General features: G+C 39.5%; 1 long non-coding RNA gene across 2 annotated transcripts in view; it reads left to right on the forward strand.

Moving 5' to 3' along the window:
• Positions 1 to 2357: 2357 nt before the first annotated feature.
• LOC117261430 (uncharacterized) overlaps positions 2358 to 27641 on the forward strand; it is an 89133-nt gene continuing 63849 nt past the window's right edge. The window contains exons 1-4 of one of the 2 annotated variants that reach the window (XR_004502033.2): positions 2358 to 2469; positions 17946 to 18046; positions 18821 to 19001; positions 20862 to 20897. This is a non-coding gene — a long non-coding RNA (uncharacterized LOC117261430). The remainder of the gene's footprint in view (positions 2470 to 17945; positions 18047 to 18820; positions 19002 to 20861; positions 20898 to 27641) is intronic. The other variant, XR_004502032.2, reaches the window with a different exon arrangement.

Raw genomic sequence — 27641 nt, forward strand, 5'->3', positions numbered from 1 at the left:
ACTGACAGTAAACTAGTGACCCATCAGTGACACATCTTTTCCGCAGCAGTTTTGCCTCTTTTGAAGGCTGGGCGGAATAAAAGAAATACCGAGCTAAAAACAGACTTTTGAAAGTTGAGCATCAAATGATGTTTTGACATCAAATGGGATAATGAGGGGGCATCAAAACCCTGAAGATCACCTACACAAACAGACCAAGTCTTTAAATGAGATGTGTTGTTTGTTTTCTGACTGATACAGCCGTGACGATAAAGTTGCTCTTGTCCAACTCACTTTCTAAGCCTTCGCAACATCCATAATTCAGAGAGCATCATGTCCACTTCAATAACACAAGCTCTGGCTACCTTGAAGGACACACACAATATACATTTTACTGCCTCTTATTTTCAGATAAATCTTTGCAATGGAAGGGGAAAAAAATCCAGCGTTGCTTGTGTGCTACTATTGTGTCTGCTACGCCTCTTACCCCATATGATCTTTCTCTCGGCACATTACTGCTGCTCCTGCAATGCCCGCTTACGAATTGCCTCCAGAACTAAATCACTTCCTTTGTCAGACACGACTGCTTTTCTTTCCCAGACCCATTGCTTACTGCTATTGTTAGTGAAGATGAACAGCCCACGACAATTAAAGGTGTGGACCATTACTTCTGCTGTGAGGAAGGTTAGGCCTCGTGCTTTACAGCCTGGGGGGAGAACACCGCCGTATCTACATCTGTCATCCGGAGCCATAATGGAGAGCCTTGGAATGGATGAAGAGCCAACAAATGTCCACTGCTCTGCAGGCGTTGGGTCAGGTTTGTGCAGCCATGTTGGAGGTCTGAGGGATGCAGGGTGAGAATATTATGGAAATGTAGTGAAACCGTTAGAGAGACGAAGCAGGAAACACAAACACAGAAGTGCTGCTAGACCAACACAACACAATGGAAGTTTCCAGGGCACACAAACACTGATAAATATGTCTACCTCACCTCAACGAGCAGAAACTAGAATGCTTATTTTAGATATTAAGACATTGGCTTTACACTCAGGGTCAGCCTTCTAATTGCTAGCATGCTCATCAATTTTAAATGTTTATATCTGGTATTGGGAAGTTACATGTGATGGAGTTAGGTAATTAAATTACAAAATAAATGTACTAAGAAAAATATGTAATAAATCTTTTCATATCCAGACAACCTAGGACAGCAAAGCCTTTGGGACAGATTTAAATGCAGCACCATCCAGTGTTGGATGGCTGACAAGGAGCTGTCTCTACGTCCAAGCAAGCTCCATTTATTTGGCAATGTGCACTCAAATTTTGAACATTGCTTTTGATTTGTTTTGTTTAGACTTACAGCTCAAACCCTGGTAGCCAAAATGACCTGGCCCAGAATCGGCCCAAACTCAGCACACTGGATGAAATTAGCCATGCTGGGTCCAGCTCCCTGATTTGGCTGAGACTGGGTATGAATGATGCCCTAGAATCAGGCCGAATCACCTGGCCTGATTGCGGCTGCTGACACTGGATGAAATTAGCCAGGCTGCATCTGGTTGCCTGACTCAGCTGAGACTTGGCACGAATGACGCCTAAGAATCGGGCTGAATCAGCTGGCCCGATTCCGGCTGCCGACACTGCTATCACTGGGTATCACTGTGCATTACTCAAAACGACCTGGGTCTGCAGTTGCCTGGTTGCGACCAGATGAACATGTCAAGGCGGGTGGCCATGTCATCAGACATAACGCCTTAGGGCTCAAAATTCAACAATATTTTACTCTGAAATCAGAAAAGGCTCTAACACTACTTTAAACTACACTACTGAAAATGCTGTCAACATTGAAATGCTTTTTGTCAAACCCGACGAAACCTCTATACGTTAGTTATCGCAATCAGTCTCATAAGAAAAGTAATCAAAAAGTTATCAAATGTAATAAGTTGCATCACTTTGATGTCGTAAATAAAATAGTTGCATTACTTATTACACTTAAAATAGGGTAACTAGTATTCTGTAATCTTAAAAGTAACCTTCCCAACAATACCTGCTTTTTGTCACCTGTTGTTAACTGTGTTAAGGGGTAACCACTACACACCACGATGCAATGGTGGTGAACTTTCCAGTGTAGCGTGAAGACCGGCTTAGAAAACACTAATGTTAATGTTCCCGCCATTTCTACATTAAATATCTCCATTTTATGTGCCTGCGGCAGCACCAGAGGCCGTCCAAAATTTAAAAACTTAGGTATCTAAATTAAAAGGTCTACATGGGACCGTTTCCTGTTTCCATGTTTTGTTTCTGTGAATGACACCAGCTGACAGGAAGTAAACACGGACCCAAGCCGGTCTGTGCTGAAGAAAGGTCAGCAGGGGGCGCTGTGAGTTTAACCACAATGGTTACAACCGTGTTCACTGTCAAGAGCGACAGCAGAGCGGATGTCTGCTGAGTAAACGCCGTGTTGTTGACTGCTGTCACAGTTTTGTAACTGTACAGGTAAGAGAACTGTAAACAGTTTTCATGGCAGGCTGGGATATGTGTATGTACTGGAAGGACTAACAGTTAGCATTAGCAGGTCGCGGGTTAGCGATTAACATAACCGAGTAGCGCTAGCTATTAGCATAAATGACTAGTGGTAGCGATTAGCATAAATGACTAGCATTAGCAATTACAATAAGCAATTCACAGGCTACTGACAGTGTTAACGGTTAGCATAATATGTCTAACGTTAGCTAACGAATGTGGAGCATCCACGGTTGTTTATTCAGTGTTGTTTCATGGCTTTTATTGTGACCTATAAACTGTGTTTCATTTATTTCAGACTGTAAAAGTTAAATGTATTGCTAGTAGACGTACAGTAAGAGTAGAGTTTAAGATGTTAGCTTGAGAATAATTAGGCTAGATATAAGAAAATAGTTAATTAAGCTAGGCCTTTTGTAATACCCAGCCAGCTTAATAATAGATAAACTGGTACCAGGGTACCCTTCTAAAATTAAGATTAAATAAAAACCTATAGAGCAGTTAACAAGAGAATGGGTGGAGAATATTACAAAGTTGTGCTATTGCAGGTGGGAAAATATGTTATATATGCTTAATGTTATACTTTTGTACATATTTATTTAGGTGTTGACTAGGGGTAGCCCTGAAATAATATCACGATATTTCAGGGTAATATTGCGACAACAATACTCTTGACGATATGACACATTAGTAAATAAAAAAATAAAATAAAATAAAAAAAATGTAATATTAATTTAGGAAAACAGAACTGCAACTAAATAAGTGACATAGTTTTTCATGATTTCACATTATGTATACAATATTAAAAGTTCAACAAAATAAGATCTACCACAACTTACACATTTAAACAGTTCCCAAATACAAAAATGTACCCTGGGATCTTTATATATATAAATAAACATGTAATTTCCCCCTCTGCCATTTCTCCTCTAATCGTCACGCTGTAACCTGCAACAGGCTGTTAAGCTACGATAACATCACATAGGTTTATATTACCAAAGGTTTATGACAAAATCACTTGACGACACAGAGAGTTCCCTCTGAGTGATAGCTCACTAAAAGAGGCTGAGAAGTCTGGGGCTGTTCATAAAACATTCAGGACATCACAATGTCATTTTGGTGCAAAATAAATATTGTGATTCTTGCGATATTCAAAATATCGCAAGAATCACAGTATTTATTTTTAGGGATGCACCAAAATGAAAATTTGTAGCCAAAGCTGAATAATATTAAACGCTTGGCCGAATACCGAATACTGAATACGTTCTTTAGTTTTTCATTAGTTTTTGCGATGAACCCCCTCCAGATTAGTGTTGTCACGGTACCAAAATTTGGACCCACGGTATGATACCAGTGAAAGTATCACGGTTCTGAGTAGTATCAGGATACCACAGCAAAAATGAGGCAGATGTGCCTTTTGTCATTTATAAAAAGATAAATCACTTTTCTATAATACATCAATGATATTTCAATGGAATAAATTACTTATTGACTTATTCATACTTCAAAAACAGCATCAATAAGTGATTAACATAGGGGGATCAAAATAAAATAAATAAATAAAATAAAAATCAACCAGCCACCCTCCTCCCCTGACAAGTCCCTTCATAAGTAAAGAACAGTCCCTTCATAACTAAAGAACAGTCCCTAAAGTGCGGTGAGGTTTGTGGACCGTTACCTGCCACAAAGAGAGAAATGTGAATGGCTCGTTTCTCCTCTGATATGCCGCGTACTGTGTGCCGCCATGGCTCGGCTGTTCAGGTACTTTTGGGCAGTCATGACAACAAGTTATTCACCTGGAGCTGGACTTTTCCGTCGCTGGTAAGCCGATGGCCGCCGTATTTAACAGGAATACGTATTCCTGTCCGTGTCTGTGACCCCCGTTCAACCCACAACCGGTGGGATAAAATATTGCCACACTGCCGACATTTTACTCCGTCCGTCACCGCACGCAGTTTGATTGCGTTATCAAAACACGCCGCTATTATTCAGCCTTGCTTTTCACTTATTCCACCGAAGACCGAATGTGTGTTTTTTTGCAATATTCGGCCGAATATATTCTGTTACCGAATATTCGGTGCATCCCTATTTATTTTCATATGATATTGAAAATCATACCAGTATTATCGTAAATGAGATTATAATGGCACACCCTTAATGTTGACGATGGCCATGAATACAAATACGCAATGGTAACTCCTGTAAACTAATGTGTGTCACCAGTCTGGTCCAAGAGTTTTATTATGAGTTAGCAGTTGGGCAACAACACAGCACTGAGTGTTACAGTAACGTGAGTATTGCTGCTTATTTGGTTGAGAGACTAGTCTAGGATGTTTTGACTTGGCTCAAGAGACGGAGGTGTGGGGATGCAGCTAGCCTCAACCAAAAGAGGCACAATCTGACTCCCAGTGACCCCAAAATTGCCTTAATTACACTGCATGTTGCGTCTTCTCAGCTGGCTTGATAATAATAGCCACCGGTAAACCTGCATTTAGGAGTCACCTGGGTGTTCTTTATTGTTGGAAGTTGTTTGAACCCCGCAGCTTTGTCGTAAAGATGGTATTTCTAGAGTGCTGTTGAGCTAGGTGATAATGGCCTGCAAAAATGGTCTAACTGTAGGTCGGCTGCTTGTTGAACCACACTGTCTTGTTTTACATTTCCACAAGTGTTAAATACAGAAGGTGTGATGTGTGGGTGTGGAGCCTTTGGAGTTGTTTGAAGGCAGCTTTGACAGAGCTGAGCTGAGCAACAAAAGGAAAGTAAGAAGTAATTGCTCATTTTTCCTGCTGTTGACTTACTATTAAAGTGCTTCTTTTCAATGAGAAATTTGTAATGAGTAATTGATTCAAAGTTTTAAGTAACTGGCACAGCACATGTAGTATATGGCTTGCTGCATTTCTACATTCCTAGTTATTGTCGCTGTCGAGTGTGTTGTTGGCTCACACAGGCTGGGCACTATATGGTGCAGGATACTAGCTCAAATAAACATACCAATCTATACTTTCTTCTACTTTCTGTATCTGCGGTTTGTCTGTTCAAGCTGCATATGTATTGTCAAATTGGAGGAAATGTTTGTGTTCTTCAGTTGCAGTGTGCTGAGCTCTTACGGCCACGATAGAATAAGAATATAGAGGAAAAATACAATGTTAAATCTTATGTTTACCCCACTATATCCATAACATGTTATTGTCAAAATAATATGAGATAATCACAGTGAAAACTGGTTAAGTCAAAAAGTTATTGTTTCATTCTGTATGTTGCTTCTACTTGTTTATTCTGTCTGTGTTCAGATACAGTTTCCTGTGAAATGTGCTGGACTGCTTTAAAGGGACAGTTCACCCCAAAATCAAAAATACATATTTTTCCTGTTACCTGTAGTGCTGTTTATCTTAATAGATGGTTTTGGTGTGAGTTGCAGAGTGTTGGAGATGTTGGCTGTAGAGATGTCTGCCTTCTCTCAAAAAATAATGGAACTAGATGGTACTCGGCTTGTGCTGTTCAGAGTGTGAAAAAAAACCCCCACTTATATACTTAACGGAATTCAGAAATCATGACCCGGTTACTCAGAATAATCCATCTGTTGGTCAGTTGTTTGGTTGTTTTACTCTTATCCAACCAAACTCTTATTGGTTGGACAATTGCTGGTGTTACTTAAATAAGGCCATGTGTCTCCTGAAGCGTTTCTTTATCCAGCTGAAAAATGAACGCTGTAGTTGTTTAGCACTTGTATTTGTTTTCTGTGTCGGTTGGTCTATGCTGTGTTTGTCTCGCCCCTTATCCACTGTGATGGAGCGGCTGGTGACAGTGATGAGCTCAGCGTAGCAAAGTAGTAAGCCTCTCTCTTGGATGCAATGGTACAGTGATATATTGGCAACCCCAGTGTTAGTTTCAGTAGGGTCCAATGTGTCAGATTTTTCTCATCAGTCCTGTTCAAGATTTTGTGGTGAGACAGACCAGCGCACGCAATTGAGGTGGAAAAAAGTTAAGTGTGCACAGTTTATTTTTGGACATTATTACACTGGGCATAACATTTGTATTTCACTCAGGGCATTGCCTGGACAGAAAGTTAACTGGCCCTGGGCAGGACTTCATGCCCAGTCCTGACAGGGAAAAAAACGCTTTGGTGGACACAAAATGCCACCAGGTTTGGTGCACTCAGTGCACTGTGGCAATTTGGTCAATCAGATCAGCAGATTTTTCCCCCCATTGAGGAATCGATTGAGTAGGTAGAATTTCAGTCAACCAAGATTTTCTTTGGTTGATTACAACCCTAGTAGGAACTTTTGTTTTTTTTTTTTTTCTGCCAAACTACACCTAGCAACTGTATCACAGTGCAGAGGGAAGCATGCAGTTTGATACTGCTAGGTAATGTTACAGCTCAGCCAGCGAGGCCGCCATTAATGTTTACATCTGGCGCTGTCACAGGCCTTTCCTCCTGGGCGATGATACGGTTGGAACCTGAATCCTACGTTAAACTACCCACATCAAGGTCTTTGGATTGTCTTTAGTAACCCGGTCTTGAGTTCTGTAAAGAGGCATTGCTGTTGAGTTTTTCAAATGTATTATTTCGGTCCTTTAAACACCATTATATTCAAGAGAAGGCAGACATCTCTACCGCCAGTATTTCCAACGTTTGGCAGTTTACACCAAAACAACCTCAAATGATAAATAGCACCTCAGGTAAGAGGAACAATATGCAACTTTCATTTATGGGTGAACGGTGAATTTAAGGCACATAGAGCCTCAACCACAACAGAAAAAAGAAGAGAAATATTATAGTTTGGCTATATTGAGTTTTTGCTATTGAATGATATGAACAGAAGATGTTAAATGTGGTCCTAATGAAACCAGAAAATACAATATTTTTCATAGATTGGTTTCTAACAAATATAATTAGAGAAGTAATGTTGCTCATTACAAGAAAGAACATTTTATAAACCTAATGTTATCTGCTTTGCTGCTTTAGCTCAGTCTTGATTGTAACCGATATATTTGCAGGGAGATGCCATAACTATAACACCAAATGAACTTAAAGTAATATATGGTGAAACAGCTATTTGACTCATTGACAAACTGACTGACCTGTTGATTGTTTGGCTTCAGATGAGCATATCTTGTGTCAGTCATCTTTGTCAGAAAACATACTGCAGTTAAGTGGGGTTTTTTCTGGCATCATCTTAGGTACCAGCATGTTGTGTTTGTGTGCATCACTTCCCAGAGACTCTGCTTTGATGATGAGTGTTGTAATAGGTGTAAAAGCTGGTGCTGTAGTGGCCAAAACTGCTTTTATGCTACCTGATCCTCTTCCTCCTCTGTTTATAGTAAAAAAAAAGGTGGATTTCCCCTAGGGAAAGTCCCGCCAGACATGAGTGATTAGACTAAGGCCCTTTTTAGATAGGAATTGTGCAAATTTGCAGGAAAGCCCAATCAGTCTTTTTTCAGCATTGGCAGTATAAAAACAAAATCGGGGAGTGTGACAAAATGCCTACTACCTACTTTTGTTTATACAGAATGTGCCTTTTTCGGGGCAATGGGGGTGTGAGCAAGTAACAAAACGTGTGAGTCAGTGTGTGACATAAACAGTGACGTGGGAGGGAAGCCGTGGCTAGTCAGGCGGCGATTCTCTCGTAAATCGGCCCGTTCTTCACCATCCCCGTCATCTGATGGTTAATGGCCTCTTCGTTTGCGGGTGCGCAATGCCTTGTCTCCCCAGTTGCTCATCTTTACAGTGTCTGTCAGGTTTGCGTTTCCCTCTTGCTACTAGCTGCTCACTAATTCCTGCTATCAGCTGTTTCCTGTTTATCCACCGCCAGTGGCTCGCACATGCGACGTCATTAACAGCTCCTCCCACAAGTCTTCAACAGCCCTTCCCGTTGCGGAAGGCCGCCTCGGTCTGTTTAAACTAAAAGGGTTCTGCCAATGTAACAACCCTACGAGGCGGAAAATTGGGCGTCTCGGATCAACTCGCCATTCCGCCTCTGTGTGTATAAACGCTCGCAGCTGGCCGGCAAAACGGCCCAACATTCGCAGAAAATCTGGCAGTGTAAAAGGGGCTTAACAAAAAGGAAATTCATTCATGTAAAAACTTAATGGATTACTTTAATCTTTAAATCACTTTTAAATCTTTCATATGTACCTTACAGTCGTGTGTCCTTGAATCAAATTCCCACACAGAAAGACAGTTAGGTTGAACCTACTTTAAATCATGTAAGACAATAGATACGTAACTCTAGATATGCATAGTGATGAAATGACAGTTATGTGAACACGACAAGGAAGTTCTAAAGCAATAACAAATGTGCAAATACAGTGGAGTGATATTGCAAAACTGAACACTCCTGCTACAGTGTTTCAGCTGTAGGCAATAGTCTGTGACTACCTACAGATGGGATCTGAACAGAGGCACACCAGGGTTGACTTAATCAATTTTTAGAACATTTTGTTTCTTGCTTAACCCCAGGCAATCAGCATCGCATGGGCAAAACCCACACAGCAGCCATATTGCCAGGAGGATTGCCCACGGTGGACAAAAGCTGAACCTTTCTTATCCTCCTATAGCCTGGTATCTGAATCTCATAGCATATGCATGCAGATAACAACTTCAAAAGATTAATTCTCATCTTACTACACACTTTTTTCTTTTTTTTTTTTTTTGCAGGAAACTCTCTTGTACTCAGAGTAGCCTAAGTCTTTTGTTACATAGCCTTTAGCTTGGTAAAGAACTTTCCCTTCAAATTCATCCTGAGGCTCATGCCTGATACCCCTGTTTGACGTGCAGTGGTGTTGAATTATTTAGGTTGAATCTGTATTTTGTTACTGAATGGAGTTGGATGGAATACTAAAATGTATCAAGTTATCTGATAAGAAGGCTGTTTTGGGGGAATTAAATAAAAGATACTGACCTTATAGACAGTGGGGTTGTATACCTGATCATTACATAACTTAATGTTTCCCCTGTCTGCCCTTGAGCACGTCACATTTTAGTAAGTGAAAGTGCTTTAGGGAAAAATTGTCTCAGGAGTTTGGCATGTGAGCTGGCATTTGCATATTATATTTGCATATTCCAAATTTTCATTTTCATGAAAATGGCAAAGTAGGGGTGGGTGACAAATTAATTTTACTCAATGTTTCGCGGCTTGTTCCACGTGAGATTTAAAGTGACTATATCGTGAACATCAAATATTAGTTATCATGTCATTTTTTTAAGCTACAGGTACAAACATACATCAGACCGCTCTGTCATGGGCGATAGTACGAGGCGAGTTGTGTGTTTTTATATTTACAGGGCTCCAGATTGCAACTATTTTGTTGCATTTTGCAACCATGGAGCACCAGTGTGACAAATATTATTAATATATGAACTGGAGAGCTGTTAGTTTGTTTCCTGCTAACACGGAATTAATCCTCATGTTAGGGCTGGGCGATATAACAACTATGTACGATATATTGATAGATTTTCAAGAAAGATATAGATTTAGACAACAGCGCTCTATCAGTATAGGGTGAAGTTGCGTCACATAACGCGTACCGGCTTGCATCTTTCCTCTCTAACACTCTCCACACAGCTCCGCCCAACTCACTCACTCACAGGTTCTCCAGCAACACTCAGAGAGACACAGAGCTGCTCCTCTGTTTAATCTGTCTGTTAATTAATCTACAGTGCGACATCGGTCTATATGTTGCACATGCTACGCTAAATCAGTCTGTGAGATGAAATTACAGATGAAATTACACTTGCAATCCAGCGCTGCGCTGCTAGTTTGTGTGGGAGGTGGATCATAACATGTCGCCGTTCTTTTTGGTAGTTGTAGTCTATTGTGTGACGTGGAGACAGTGCCTGGATGCAGGTGATGTGTTTAAAAAAATGCAGCAACAACACAGACGTTTCATATAAAATATATATATACATATATAACACAGACAAAGTGTCTCTTGCTCCTTCCCTCCCTCGGCCTCTCTGTTGATGCTATGTGCATAAATAAGATTAATAGTCTAAATAAATAAAAAAATTTAAATCATTTTCCAGCATCGATTCATTTGAAAGGACATGGAAAATTACTTTTTAGAGAAAAGATTTTTAGTTGTTTCAAACTGCAATGGATTTAGGCCTACTTGATACTTTTTTACTCATGTCATAGTTTTGTGTCCTGTGCTGCAAACCTTTAAACCTCTTAAATAAAAAAATTTAAATCATTTTCCAGCATCGATTCATTTGAAAGGACATGGAAAATTACTTTTTAACTCCGGCCACAAAGACTTTTTTTGTCCTGTGCTGCAAACCTTTAAACCTCTGTAGCTCCAGTGCTATGTGCAAAAAGTTAACATACAGCCCTGCTATTTATTTTATATAATTTATTTACATGTTGTGCAGCTGCATATTTTCAAACAGGGAAATAAAATACCTGTCTTTGCATTTTATTTTGATTACAGTCTGTTTTTATAAAAGTGCGTGTGACATCTCAGATGTGGCTTTGATTTGCAACTGAAATCATGTAGCCCATTTTGTAGAAAACACCAAGATATATATTGTGTATCACCAGTCAGCCTGTAAATACCGAGATATGAATTTTTGTCTATGTTGCTCCACCCTCCCTCACGTTTAAAGGTGTTGCTGTGACAGTTTAAGTTTCTGCTAACAGCTTCAAGTTCAACACCTCCAGCCTGAGACAAGCTGGGTGCTTCAGTAATTTGATTTATTTAATTATGACAGTACTTTATTTAGATTTATTATTACACCACTTTAACTTATTGTATCAGTTGTTAATTCAGTATTTTTGTATTTAAGTAGTCTATAGAGGAGATTTAAAAATATCACAATATATATTTTGTATCATGATATAGCCTAAATTTTTCCAATAGTATTATAGGCCATATCACATAGCCCCATGGTAAAGTAGACTCAAGTTATTAGGTCAGTGTATGCAATGTAGCATCACATACAGGCTTTGAAAAAGTAATAAAATAAAAGCACTAAAAACTAGAAGCAAAAATAAAAAACACAAACAAAATAAAAATAAAAATATAAATATATTATCAGGTTGAATATTACATTTTTAATATATTCAGTCTCCTTCTCTTCTCTTCTCTTCTCTTCTCTTGCACTGTACTGTAAGCCGTCTGTCCTTCACAGCATAGGAAACCATGCATAAAGACCAGGCTTCCCAGCATGCCTCAGGCTTTCCAACATAGTTGCCAGCAGGATGCAACACTGTGAAAGGTGCTGCCTCTTTAAGTCTCCTGTGTGGCATGTTAAGCAATGGTAATCTGCCGCAGTGCAGACAATAAATTCCACTGCATAACTAAGCGTCGCCATGACATCGTACCTGGATGGAATATCATATGGGCAGATGGAGGGATAGATGGATGGAGGCCATGCCCCTTGCAGAATAAATATGTGTCCCCAGTGTTGACACAAACGGGACAAAATCTGACAACTAGTCGCAGTGTCACCACTTGTCCATGTGCTGTATTAGAGAGAAAAAAGAGGACTGTGCATTAATTATTTCCCCTAGCTTAGTGCCGGTTTGGTCAGCATGCGATTCATCTGTTCAGTGCAACAATGGAGCTCAATGCTATGACAAATCTGAAGGCTTGGGCTGTCTTCCCAGTTCCCAAAAGCTTAATAGTGTGCCATGTGGAATGATGTAATGCTAAAACACTGCAAAACTTGAGTGCTCACCAGCTTTAGTGAGGGCAGGGGAAAGAGGGAGAGACAGACTGGAGAGAGAGTCAGAGAGGGAGAGAGACAGAAGGAGACTCAAAGGGCCTGATTACTGCATATCATCTAGAATACAACTTGTACCACACAAATCTCTAGTGAGATCCCCATACTGTTGGAGTATGATAACAGAAATGAAAAGCTAGTTTGTGTTGGGGCTCTCTTAACGCAGCCGCCTCGCAGTGTTGAGGAAAGTGATCTTCGAATGTTCACTGCATGACTTAGACAGCAACTCTGCAGTTATTTGACAAACTGAAAGCCATTTCAGGCTGTCACAAGCAAAATTATTTGGAACACCCTGTAGCAAGGACCTATAATCCCCAACAAAGAAATGTTATTATTCACAACAGTGTGAAAAGAGACACACCAAAGCTGCCCTGCACTAAGTATGGGTTTTGCTACGGGGTTTTGATCTTTTTTTTTTCCTCCGTTTTTTTTTTTCAGGAAAGATATTAGACTGGCTTTTTATTCTTTTCACTTCTTTTAACTACAGAAGATTAAAGGGTGGTACTCTATAGCAACCGCAGTAACACTTGATAAAACAGCTCTTTGCATAGATATTGCTTCTTACATAAAGGAAACCAGTCAATGCAATTTTTGTGTGCGACAGCATGGTGTCAAACATAATGAGAAATGCTAAATCAGTGGCGATGAAATATAGAGATTGTTGCTCAATTGTTTTAATTCATTCGTATGATCTCTTCCATAAATATGAATACCACACCTCAGCATGCAGCACTAATTATTCAGATTGTTTAGAGGCTACACAACATTAATACAGTGTCGCCTAAAAGTCAACTTTTACAGGCAGACAGTATAGTTAAGATATTAAATGACAATGAGTGACTTTTGATCAGTTTTGGAATGATTACTTTTAACAAGTATCCCACTACAGACTATTGAAACATGCCCTAAATTGTATTTTATAACATATCTGATTAGATTACTTCAACTAAGTAACTTATTTTAATCAATTTTGATTATTTTTAAAAAAAATACTTCATATTTTCATGCCCTGGCTGTTCACCTCCTCTGCTGTTTAAAAATCTGTTTATGTGATATGCATGCCTCATATGAATTTAACACTATGTTCTAACAGCAAGCGAGCGTCGCTCTCTGTCCACATGAAAGCCATTAAATATGCACATCTGTTACGTCATGTAAACAAACCTTGTAGGCTTCTTATTACCTGTGCACTGGACTGGAGATGTAACCACTTAAAACATGGACAAGTACTTGCTGTCTTTCCATGTTCGTACTTATAAACAGGACACATGTACTTTATTTTGCAGTATCCATTGGTAAGGTAATCAGAAACTTGTAGCTGCCTGGGGATCTCCATCCAGCCAGCTGCTACCTTATATGTTTTTTTTTGTAGTGAAATTAGGAGGTGTTGTATAATAACTTCTCATTTTAAATTTACAAATTAGCCACTTCTTGTCCATCATGGAGCTTTCAAAGCAAGCAACAGGAATTAATGAAAACAGGGCATCTGACAAAAGTTCAGCTCAAAACAGCAGGGTGTCTGCAGCTCCTTAAAAAGTCTTAAAATAAGTTTTCTTAATATAAGGCCTCAAAGGGATAGTGCACCCAAAAATGAAAATTCAGCCATTATCTACTCACTCATATGCCAAGGGAGGCTCAGGTGAAGTTTTAGAGTCTTCACATCTCTTCCGGAGATCCAAGGGGAGAGGGGGTAGCAGCACAACTCCACCTAATGGAGGCTTACGGCGGCCCAGATTCAAACGTTCAAAAACACATAATTGAACTCTGTTTTTAGCCTCATTGTAGCCTGTAGCTCTAATTGCCTCTCTGTACTCTGTGCTCACGTGTGCATGCTTGTGCACAAGACCAGCGAAAGCACGTGAACACTAGGGGTGTAACGGTACACAAAAATCTCGGTTCGGTACGTACCTCGGTACACAAGTCACGGTTCGTTTTTTTTTTCGGTACAGTAATGAAAAAAATAGACTACTATTAAATATCTTTTACTTATTGGTAACCTTATTAAAACATACCACCACAGCAGTTAACTCTTTTTACACAATTTTTGAATGAAGCAAATATATATAAAATCCTGCTTTTTCACATTGTTTGAATGAAAATAGAAATATAAAAGTGAAAAATAAAATCCTGCTGTTTTTTTTTAACACATTTTTTGAAAGAAAAATAGAAATATAAATTTCTGCTTAAACAATTTTACACAATTAAAATAAAAAGTATAGTGCAGCTGGTCAGCTTTAAAGCCTGCTCAGATTCAGTTTTACTAGGAACTTACTTAGCTTTCCCACTTTGTTAAAGTGCAGTAAACAAAACATGCTTATGTCTAAAGTGCAGCTTAAACAATTTTACTCAACTCTAGTGGCATTGATTATTTCTTTAGCGCGATGGTCAGGGAAACGCTCTTTCTTTTTAAACGAGGATGATATCGTAGTTTGCACCAGATTGCTTTTTCTAGTCGTGCCGGTTAACGTTCAAACTCGGGTGGTGTTGCTTTAGATGTGTTAGCATGTTAGACATGTTTCCAAGTACACACCTGACTGCTGTTCTGCAGTGTCGACACACTGCTTTTGTCTTGTCAACTTGTTTATTTCCATCTTCGTATTTTACCCTGAAACCAAAGTGTTCCCAAACGGAGGACTTAAGGTTTGTGGGTGGGTCTTCAGGTTCGTCAGGCTCACTTGCCATGTTGTCAAAATGCGAGAATGCGCTGCACAAAGTGAAAGCGGAGATTTACGGGACTCGGTCCGTCACTCAATTATGTCCGTCGGGGAACTAGATATTTTAAATGGTTCAGCTCGCAAAAACGGAATTAAAATAAAACAAAATAAAATAAAATAATATCCTGCGCCCAATAATTCAGTACAGGGTCGTGCCGAACCGGAAGTCGCGTACCGAACGGTTCGACACAAATACACGTACCGTTACGGCCCTAGTGAACACACATGAACGCGGTGCCCATGTCTCGCGCAAGCATGCACATGTGAGCATGGTCCACAGAGAGGCAGAAAGAGCTACAGGCTACAATGAGGCTAAAAACAGAGTTTAAATGACGTTTTTCCAAACAACTTTTTATGTCGGGGCTTCAGGACACTTGGATCACTACGGACGAGCAGTATGGAGATATTTTATGGTTTCAGTTATGTGTTTTGGACATTTGAATCTGGGGCGCCTTCAGCCATTAGGTGGAGTTGTGCTGCTACCCACTCTCCCCTGGGATCTCCGCAAGTGTTGTGAGGACTCTGAAACTTCACCTGAGCCTCCCTCGGCATATGGGTGAGTAGATAATGGCTGAATTTTCAGTTTTGGGTGCACTATCCCTTTAAAAGTCTTAAATTGTCTTAAATTCAGATTCGATGGGTCTTAAATATTTTCGGCCACATTACCGTGAAAATTTCTCCAGCTTGACCGACCCAGTGACTGTTCACAATCATTGGACAGACCGAAGAAAATTTATTTTTTACAGCGTTATTTCTCTGAATATTGCAATAATAAATAGCATTTTTGACAGTGACATGATTTTGTTTTTGTTTTTTAAATTAAGCTCACCCAGTTAAGGCCCGAACATACTCGGGCGGAACATAAGCGGAACGCACTCTGGAGGTCCGCATGGACTCAAAGCGGACGTCCGCAAGGCCTGTGCGCGCAAAGCTCAGATTTTACAACCACGCGAACTCCGCTCCGCGCACCAGTGACTGCTCGGCATGTATTTTTCACATCGCGGGGATTTTTCATGGACATTTTTACAGGAAACTACAACGCGGAAGTGCGCTCGACTATGGAAACCCGAATGACTGCGGACATTCCTCGCGGAGTCCGTTCCGCTTATAGTACGCCCGAGTATGTTCGGGCCTTTATAGTCATTTTTCCTTACTGCTCTGTTTTTCCACACGCATATCTATGTGTATTTCCATTGCAGGTTTAGTCTTAGTCTTTAGTCGGTGGTATTAAAAATGTCTTAAAAAGTCTTAAATTTGACATAGTTATATCTGTACACACTCTGGAACATTCCAGTAGGAGAAAATGCAAACAAACTGACATCTCATTCAGTTAGGACACAGTGTTAGAGCAGATACACAAAAAAAAAAATAAAGTAATCCCTTCAAGTAATCTATTTTAAAGACTTCCACCTCTGAAAAATTTTACATTTTACTTTGTTAAAAAAAAGAGGCCAACCATCCACATCCGGTTAATAGTTTTCTATAAACAATGGTGAGGTATTACAAGAACAACAATTTGTTCCAAGAAGTTTATGCAGCCCACATCACTGTGGCATTTAAATCACTTGAAATGAAAATCTGATATGATTATTTTTATCTAGCCCTGCAGTCTGTGGGCATATTATGGTCTCATCTCATACTGAGCAAAACATGCACAAGGAATACATATCAGAGCTCGATCAGAGAATTCCAGAGATTAATCGTTTTGAGCTGCAGTTTTTTATTACATTACCAAGCAAATTACATTATGTCATTAGGCAACATAATTGCAGTTTGTATTTTTAAATTGTGACTTAGAGAAAAACATTAGATCCAAGGTGTAATGAGGTTTGATTCTTAAAAGGTCTCGTAAGAGTAGTTTCCTCATGGTAAGTCTTTATTATTGCATGGTACAGAAATCAATTACAGTTTTATAGAGAACCTTGATCCCTTTACAGGGAATTCAGCAAGGAACACTTTGCATTTTTACAGGTCCTTAGGATTTAGACAGCAAGGAAATTGGTGACATGTTCAAGGTGTTTCAAAGCCAAATGCATGCTGGGACAAGCATCTAAATAATAATAGTAAAATTAATAATGAAAACCGACTCCAGTATAATTCCTGAATACAATGGCTAAAACTCGATTCAAAAGTACATATTGAAGTACTTTTTTTGTGGCTTTTGTGGTGACTGTATGACAAACTTGGTATCCTAACATTCATGGTCAATTTTCTATTTCAATTCAGATCCAAGACCAATTTGTTGCAGCCCGTAGAAACACGCTCTTTACTATGCATGGCGTTCTAATACCCTTAGCCCCTTTTGGACAAAAGGCAGAACAGAGAGCCAGGGGCATTTCATTTCATGCTCTGCCTCCTCAACCCCAGATGTTCACCTCGAAAACATCTCCACTGATACAGGTAGAAGCTTAATGGCCTGCAAATTGCCCCGAGCTCAGGTAATGAAATGCAACCTCTGTATAATTTTAATTGAGAACTCTGGATGGAAATCAAATGATAATGTGCTCCATGCATGGAAAGTTTTCAAGTAACAGTAAAATTTGTGTCTGGTGTGTAAGTGCAGCCCGGGCTAAGGTAAATGGCTTTTTCCTTGTGAGCCTCTCTCCATTTTAATTGTGGATTGCACGGTGTAATAAACGGGTTGGTCATGACTTAGCATCTGGTAAATGAAGCAGAGGATGTACACACCTCTGAATGCACAATGGTGCTCCATATTTACAATTCAATCCGACAGGGTGCCTATTAGAAGCCATAAAGCTGCTCAACTGTTAGATAAGATACCCTCAATAACCCCCAACCCTCCTCCTCCTCCTCACCGCCACCCCCCTTTCACAGACACACACACACAGACACACACACACACTGAATTCCTGCACTTAACGCTGTTCAGCCAGTGCATCTTCATTATATTACATGTTTTCTCTATGTTGCGTATTGCAGGTATTTGTTGTACTTGATTAAGACCAGCACAGAGCAGTGCCCTTATATGTAAGCACCTGTTCTTGTTTCAACAGGGTCGCAGTAGATGGCAACCCAAACAGCTGACAGTTGCACAGAAAGAGGAAGGCAGAGGCTTGAGAGTCCCAAAAGTGTCGGCATCAGAGCTTCTCTGAAAGTGAGTGTCTACGATTCATTTTGGCGAGCTAATATTAGCTGCTGTTATCAGCACAGTCAGTGAGCCAGTGAAATCATCTTTATTTTGGCATGCTGTTTCCTAAAACTACTCTGCAGTTTTCACCAAGTTGATTTAGACTTCTTGCTTAATGTTATGACAGAAGACATTTTGGGACTGTGAGGAAACATTTTTGACAAAACATCCCTGACATCATTTAACATAGCCTAAGACAGTGGTTCCCAACTGGTGGGTTGCGGTCGAAGGGTTGTAAAATGTTTGTATAAAACACCTTAATTTTGGAATACAGTGGCTGACCGAATAATGGACAGCTTCTAACAAAGACAGCAAACTAGCTCGACAACCTAGTCAAACGCAAGTATGGCTATGACTATATTGAACTTTTGGAACTAATGACTAAGGAGCCATCTGGACCCCGTGGCTAGACTAATGGGGAACCACTGGACTAAGACTCCCAGAGTGTCCTTGTATGAGGGCTAATCACTAGCATGTTTGAAGAAGTTCTCAAAAACTTTAACTGTTACTTAAACATGCATTTTTGGCCATTGGAGGCAGCACAACAATCTATAAACTCAACACTGAAATGATACTTATGAAGTTGATATGACAAATGGGTTAGCAAACAGTTTACCTGTTTGAACATCCAGCAGACGTGTAGCAACATTAGCGTTCATTTAGAATCATGTTTCAGACAACTTGGCAGATTTAATTTCAGTATTTACTTTGCTTTGGTCTCTATTTTGGTCTCCACCATAGACTGTGTAAAAGGAGTGGACGTAGCCACTGTGACATCATGCCTTTGTTTGTGGACTGCAGTTTTGAAGCCACAAGTTGGGCATTTTGGCCATCGCCATCTTGGTGTGTTGGATCCAGAAGTGACCATATTCGGATGACAGGGTGGAGCTGTGGTGGATTTCACTGAGAACCCAATCACAAGGTAGCGACACCCTAAAGCATATCCTACTTTATTGTTATTTTACTTTAAATGGGACCATAATTTACAAAATGAACATGCTGTTGGATAAAGACTCAAAACTAGTGATTTAGACCATAAACCACTTTAGAAAATGTTTACTGAGGTAATAAATCAAGTGAAAAGCAGGAGCATTTTGTCACAGGGCCTTTGTCAAACTGGACTCCCACTCCGTCATGGAGTGTAACTCTGTTTGTAGTCACCTTCACAGCTGAATGAAGCACCCTTCATTAAGGTGTAGGGTATAAATACAGTGACAAGCTTTGGGACAAACTTCCCTCTCTGCGGCGATTAAAGGAACTGTCATTGTTACCATGGATAAAGCTTAGTCCCATTAAATGTGCTTCATATGTATTCGTGTCACTTGTATGTGATCTGTAGGCCATGTGCTGCTATTTACTTGAATTTTTGTATGTTATTTTTTGTCACTAAGATAAATAAATACAAGGATAAATAAGTAGGCTAAGTAAATCAATAACTAACATACATAAATGTGGGGAAAAAAATTAATCATAAGCTTCTTTGGTGGCATTTCTTTTGTTTTTCTTTTGTAAACATCTCGTTTTTTCACCCTGATTTTTATAAGCTACTCGGTTTTTGCAATAGTTGCTGCAACACTTTACAATAAAATTAACAAGACTAGCGTTTTCTAGAGACTACAGAAGGATGTATTTGATCCTTAGTACAACGTAGCATTAAGGTGTGAAGGTCTGTATGATGATATTTACTGTCTGTCTTAGTTTGAGCAGCTTAAGGAGTGTAATGCAGTTACATGGAACTTAATTTGTAAGGAGCATCTTGCATGATGAACACAGTACGGCAGTGCACATGGTCAGTACGTCAACATCGATGCAGGCTCGTGTTTGAGGGTTTTATAACACACTTACCCTTCACTTTACAGTTTATAAAGAGTATCGTCTGCAAAAGTGAAAGCCAGCCGCAGATTTACTCTGCTTTGCCATCACCTCTTTATATTTACAAAGTTTTTTTGTGGTGCTGTGTTTGCGATTTTCATAGGTTCCTCCTGGATGCGTGCTGCTTACAATCTGTTACCAGGTAGCTGCCTTTCATATAGTCCTACCCTCACCTGGGTGCTGTGTCAGGGAACTCCCTGACCTTAGTAAAATAACATGAAAACATGAAAATAGAGGCAGAGGGTAGGGTCTCTGCAGATAAATACACAGTCACACACCTCCAGTGGGTCATACGTTAAGATTGAGTGGAGTTACTTTTATATGAGTCCATACAAACCCTGCATAGTGTACATTTAACACTGAACCAGAGCAGTTAAGTTGCCAGCCTTCATCCTTCTCTAAGCTGTGGTAAATGAGGTTTACTCCACAAGTTTGTTGATGGAAAACAGGTCAAAGTCAACAGGTGTCAGCGATGCGGAGACGCTGTGGGCGCACTGCACTGTGGGACAGGCTGGAAGTACTCAGGGCAAACCAGATGTTGTCAAACTGTCAAATGAAGCCCCGCCATCGCGACAAATATAGTATTTGAGCCAAAACTTCAGTGACAATGACATGATTTTTTAAAAAAAGAAAAAAAAGTGTGGATGTTGAGATACAGCTCAAGTGTTTGAATTACTACAGAGAGCCAGGCTTGTGAACACTTTACCAAAAAGCAATTTATATACAGCAAATTATATGTCTTCTTGGCTGTGTCATTTGACATGAGGTGCAGAAGTGCAAACTAACTGAAGTGCTGGTATCATCTCCAGACACTACTGCTTATTTGTCACCTGTCTCACCTCTCCCAGATGTTCACAAGAGTCTTAATGACATGCTCTCTCTCTCTTCCTCCCTCACTCCACTCCACGAGGATGAAATCTGTGCTCTGCTTAAAGTCGACTCTCAAGTATGTTGCACATGTACACCAACACACACATACGCACACATAGATACATACACTTAGGGCATGGATGGACCATATTCAGAAGCCTTCTGACAGGCAGCAGGTGATGGCGCCAAGGCCAGCTGCTCCTGCCCCACCTCTGCTCAGCTGTCCGAGCCCAGAGCAGCCTTTGAACAGCCTATTACCCCGACACAGCACCGGGGGAAAGCAATCAGCTCCAGAGGTACACCGCTCTCACACCAGATGGTGTGGGAGATGAATCGAGCCATTATATTAGTGCTGGATAATTCCTCAGATGAAGCTAATTAAAAAGAAAAATAAGTGCTATCCTCCCTCTTCTTACCTCCTTTGCAATCTGAATGGAAGCTCCACTGACACTCTTTCTCTTCACATAAGAAAGACAAAAATAGACTTCAGATTCTTGCCGATTATTTCCTCCAAACCTCAAGACATGCGAAGTTTCTTTATCAAATGACATAGCCAGCATTTATAAAACACCTGTTCTTAACAGAAATAATTGACAGCACAATCTGATGCTTCTTTTTCAGACAATAAAGGATGTTGTTGACAAAGTAGACACGCTTTACAGACTGCAACCTGTGTATTTTAATTAAACTGAATAAGATCATAATCTGATGAGATCATCGGCTCATTACTGTTTTTATCTCAATATGTTTATAATGCTTTGGGATTTAACATTTAAACTGCATGTGCAGTTAGATTATATAGAGACACTTTTATAAACAAATTAAGCACATTAGGAAACATGAAATTCTTTTGAAATAGGGGAGCTTTTGGCAGCGTCTGAACAGTACAGATTTTGTAATAACCTTTTTTTCCCATTCATACCGAATGTCACTCATTACAGTACAAAATAGAGGCACAGCATCTTCTCAAATGTGCCTTCGTTATTTCTGAAGTTCACATGGCCAGCTGTGAAATTAACTGTGTCCCTGCTATTGTTTGTAGTCACACCTTGAAAAATGCAGCTGAAAAAGTATGTCAAAGAGCTCTGTAAATATGGTACCTGCATTGGCTTAAGCCCAAGCAGACAGAGACAGGCGACACCAGAATGTGAATCTCAGTTAGCTTTAAAGGATTTAGGTAAACTCTGAAACAGTGCTTATTGCTCTCTTATCCACTTTTGTGTTAATGAAAAGCATGTCCTGAATCTGTCAAGGGAGATTAGGTGAATATCATTACTATTGTCCTTTTGCCAATGTAGATTCACTGTATCCACAGGGATTACAGTCCAACCCATCCCAACGTGTATTACCTCTCTCTGCCGAGGAAACTTAAGAAAGGTTGAGCTGATGATAAGGACTAGAAATCATGTGTCATTTCAGACTGCATCAAATTCTGAGAAGTGGATCCTATTTTTGACTGCACCAATGCCATCCATTGTCCCCATATTGAAGTACTGAACTTCAGATGGAAGACTCCTTGACCATGATGTCTATGCACTGGTTTTAAACACAGTCATCTTCTAAACAGGTTTTTGTGTATTGGAAATCTGATTTTAATTTAATTTTGACAACAAAAAAAAAGCACAAATTTATTATGAATTGAAAACAATAGATCAGTGATTCAAAGACAATAGAGCATAAGTACAGACATAGTACCTATATAAGTCTTTAAAGACATATACTGATATTAGGGATGGGCATGAGTACTCAAATACTTTATTTTGGTGTCAGTGCTTGTTCAACATATACAGTAATCGCTGCCCAACCTCCCACATGTGAACATGACTTTGATATATTTTTACTAATAAAATAAGAGGTTGACCGATTCATCAGTTTGACTGATAAATCGGCGCCGATAGAACTTTATATAAACTATCGTTAATGGTGGAACAGGGCTCCGATAGAGGCTGTGATGTTGGTACGTCCATAAGACTTTTGCACTGAGTATTCCACATGCAAATGCAAGTAATGTGTGCTGTAGATAATTTGTAGGATTTAAATAAACCAATATAGAACAGCTTTACTTCTTTATTAGGGGCATAATACGGTTACTGGTTATAGAATAACATTATGTGCTTTCTCTGTTTAGCTAGCAGCAAAGCATGGTCGGTATAATTTCACTAGAATTAAGTAGTAAGCCACTAGCAATGTGTGTGAAATTAATTACTGATAATCTAAAGAACTATTAGGTGACTATTAGGTGCAGGTGTTATCGGCAGATTAATCGGCTATCGGCTTTTTCCAGCTCCAAACTGTTGTTGTTATATCGGCCATTGATAATCCACTATCGGTCAACCTCTAATTACAGTGGGTTAAGTGAAGTTATTGCTTTGCTCAACATATCCATGCCCCGCTGTCACTCTTTCTCTATTTGTCTAGTACTGCTGCGCAAGTGCGAGCTCCGCACCAAGGAGTAGTTGGAACAGACCCACACACAGTGACAGGGCTAAGTCTTAGCATTACATGGCTAACATTTCCTAACTGTTATTAACAGGTTTAATGGCAGAGTCGAGACGTTTATGTGCGTTTATGTGAGTTTGTCGGGACCTTTAAACGGCTGCTGCTGTGTAAGCTCATTTTAACCAGGTAGATGTTGAACTGACCAGGTGGAGGGCAGCTCCAGACTCTGGAGACTGTCCTACAGTGCTGTGTCTAACCTATGCAAGGGAAGCAGCAGAAAGTTTGCTGATTTTTCTCGTGTTAACTTGGAATTTAAGGTTTAATAGGCAAAATGAGGCCTGGCTGTTTAATAAATTAATTTCAATTTGCATTAGCTCACTGTTCTTGGCCAATTTACATTACTATTTTTATTTCATAATAATTTAATGCCTGTACTCGAATATGGAAGTTACTAATGCCCATCCCTAACTGTCATCAGTATGTACATAATCTAATCCAAATACTTAAAGGGAGAAATATCTGTGCCTGCGGTGATCCAGTCAGGTCTGTAATCTACTGACGAGAGCAGATTCCAAAAAGAAATGTCTTATATATTCTAACCTTTATTAATAGACAACACTTCCAGTTTTTCATATTATAGTCCATAAATTACAGTATATGTTTGTAGGCATCAGCTCTGTAATACTCTGTGTGTGCCGAACCAGCTTTTGTCAGTCTTTTGTGTAAAAAAGTTTTCAGTTGCAGCCCTCAAAAATAAGCCTTTTTCAAATTCAGTCTTTCAGCTACTTAGGACCTCCTTCTCTATCTCTCAGTGGCCCGACACCACAAAACAGACTTTCTGTGTTGATGTTTCCTTTAAATGCCACCAAAATCCATATCAAGGCAAAATTATTCGTATTCAGCACCGAGCTGTGCTGGAGCTTAACTCTCGACTTGGGCACAACATCAGTAATATTTAAATCACTCATCTCTAACTCCTGCCCCATAGCTTTTGAAATCAGGGGCAAAAAGCTCTTGGCCTTAATTCCAAGAAAATGGACAGGTTCACCTGCCAATGCCTGGAGATAGCTTGAGGGCTTTTCCATTAAAAATGACAGCAACTGAATTATATTTTTAAATGAACTTATTAAATGAACTATATCTTTATATTTACATTCACACAGGGCGCCTTGAGATGAACTTGGCTACACATTCAGACGTATGTAGTATAATAATTTAATGCTCTTGACATTTTCTTCTGGTGAAAATTGCTGTTTTAGTCTCAAATACTTTTAAAATTCTCTCAGAGTAAAGCTGATCTTAAAAATTCTGATTATACCCACAATAAAAGATTTACAATATGATTAAAACAATCTAAAGTCTCATTTCTTTGTTGCATCTTTCAGAGCTGAACTGAACTGAAGTTAATTCACAGCAGCAGTAAATAATGGCACATGTCAGTTCAGAGGAGTGAATCCCAGTTATCAAAGGTCACACGGCTTAGTTGAACACTTCCACTGCAGCCGATGCAATGTTTAGAGTTGAGAGCAATGTTCTTTGCACATGTTCAGCATTTTAAAAAACTCAACCAAAAAAAGCCAGCTGAGGATGTCAGCTCGAAATAGAAAAAAGTCGAACACATCCAGAAAATGCAAAGCAGCCAATTATGTAGTCTGTGTAAGTTGGTGTTAGTCGAAAATACATCACAGGCATGCCAGTTGCTGTCTGTGAACTGTTACACCAGATACACTTTATTTTAAGGCACATGTGCGCTGGTCAGCAATGGAAATGAGTCAACAGAGGAGTTAACCTCGAGCCCGTCATTAAAAACAATACCCCATTCTGCAAAACTTATCATGTAACTAAAATGGAACAGTGTAAAACTGAATCAAGCCCTCTGCTCCACCATTTTTCTGTTACTGACAGAGGAGCAAGGCTTCCTTTGCAGATCCATCACCGGCACCTAAGTGTTAGTCTAAACATGGCACAGACTAAGGGAATTTAAATGTGTAGATTTTCCCACCTACAGAACACCATTTGTTTTAAACCAACAATGCAGTTAGGAGAAAAATGGTCTAAGAAAAAAATGTCTAAGAATTTGAATGGTGTTTCACATTAAAATTCAGATATTACTGGGCACACCAAGGATCATCTACCTGTGTCTCGTCAAGATAAGTTAGGTACTTCAAACTTAGCTCAGAGCTTTGAGGAGGACTGAAGGCACAAATGAGATTGTCAGTGCCACAGGTTACAGGCTATCCCCGGAGCTAAGATGCGTTTAAAAATTCATAGAGTATCGATCCTTCCACTGGAGCAAAGTAAAATACCACGTATAAAGGCAATATTGATGTATACAGTACTTGAGGTATAATGTTTGAGATATAAGTTCAGGAGACCACATATTGTAGGTCCAAGAGGAGGCCTGCTTGGGTCTTAGCTATTACTGGTGTGATGTGTAAGTCCTCCAACCTTTGTGCAGAACGGCTTTTTTGGTTGACACAGGAGAGCAAGAGGAAAGTTGGGGTATAAGTACGGTGGCTGTCAAGGGCAAGCACGCTATCAGGAGCATCAGGAGGAAGGTGCTGCAGCTTTAGAAACACTGACAATTCAAGAACACATGAAAATCGAAAACGAATGTAAAGGGCTGCAGAAAGGCAAAGCAAATACATTAACAGTAAACCTGCTGCAAATACAGAAACTCTGGATGCACAATAATTTTGGCATGCCATAAGTATTGGCTGATATTGGCTTTAAAATGAAATATTGTAATCGGCGAACATGCTGATAATATTGCTATGTCATCGTTATTGGCCAATATTGACTTTCAAAAAAAAAAAAAAAAAAAAGTTAAAAAAAAAAAACTGGCTCATGCACACCTTTTGAAGAGTCTCCTGAACAGGTGCGTAGGAAAAAACTTCGTCAGGCAGAGTAGCAACTCTGCCTGACGAAGGTTGTAATGACCGAAACGTATCTGCCTTGTCCCATTATATATTAAATTAAATTAAAATTAAGTTTGGCAACAGTGTGCAGGAATCTTTTTTCTTGACCCAATATTGACTTTAAAATGAATTATCAGAATTGGGACACATGCTTTTTCTTAATTTGCACAATGATTGAATCTTACAAATATTTAAAAGTATTGTATTTCACGTTTCCATCTTCTGGTGGCCCATCAGGATAAGGTTATGCATGTATGATAGGATGTTAATTCCACTACAGAAGAGACTTAATGATCACTAAAATAAGTTAGGGAAAAGAGTGGATATATTGATATCGGTATCAGTTATCTGTCAAATGAGTTGTTGCATATTGGCATATCGGATATCGGCAAAAAATCCCATATCTTGCATCCCTAACAGAAACAGTGTAAAAGACACAAACCCCAAAAACAAATACAACAGAAAGACACTGCATATCCAGTTGACACAACGGAAGATATCCAGGCCACTAGGGGGAGCGCTAAGTGGAAGAGCATGTGCATGACACTAACCCTGTAGCTCTTTGTAATACTGTAAAAATCTAAGGCTAAATGTAAGAAAGGCCATACGTGTATATACTGTTTTATGTCACCCTTTACTCCACTTTTCTTTCCACTTGAAAAACAAACACTCTCTTGTTTGGTCTTTCTCTTTTATCGGGTCAAAAATCAAGCTGTTCCGCTCAGTGCTCCCCCTAGAGGCCTGGAATCTTCTGTTGTGTTCGGGTGCATTACAAATTGCTTACTTTTTCTTTTTACTTATTAGGTACTGATGCTGTTCTTAAAAAAGTACTCATTGTTGCATGCAGTATGCACACAATCAGGACATACTACTTTCTCATAACATAACGCCCTGACCTTTGACCCTCTTGCTTTTATATCCGTTACCGTGGAGATAAAAGAAATGCCGCTTACCAAGTTTGCCAGAGATGGAGATCAACCTGGAGAGATCTGCTGTTGTTACTTTGCAATGTGTGTAGTCTAACTTTAAAGTTATAACTGCACAGATTGTAGATTCTAACGTATTGTATTTGCAACAGTGAAATTACATCTTTCTGTCGTCGTTATTTTTATAGTTATGTCCGTTTGTTTGTTGTTGTTTGTGTATGTATTGGGACATACTAAATCTTTCTCTGGCGTATATAGTATGGTAGTGTGGGTATTGGAACACACAGCTAGTTGAATGTGCAGTGTTTTTCTGTTGCTTTTATTTTGGGGGTTTGTGTGTTTTTCGAATTTAGATTGTTTCTGTTTCTGTTTTTTTTTTTTTTCAGTTGATGTATTTGTTATGGCTTTCTGCAGCATGTTTTTTTTATTTGCAACTCATTTTCTTTTGTATTTGTTTGTGATTTTTGTATGTGTTTTTATATTGGCTTCGTTTCTGAAGCTTCGACATGTCTCTCCTAATGGAAATGGGCCGTTGTA

Source organism: Epinephelus lanceolatus, chromosome 7 (genome assembly GCF_041903045.1).
Source record: "Epinephelus lanceolatus isolate andai-2023 chromosome 7, ASM4190304v1, whole genome shotgun sequence".
Classification (NCBI taxonomy): domain Eukaryota; kingdom Metazoa; phylum Chordata; class Actinopteri; order Perciformes; family Serranidae; genus Epinephelus; species Epinephelus lanceolatus.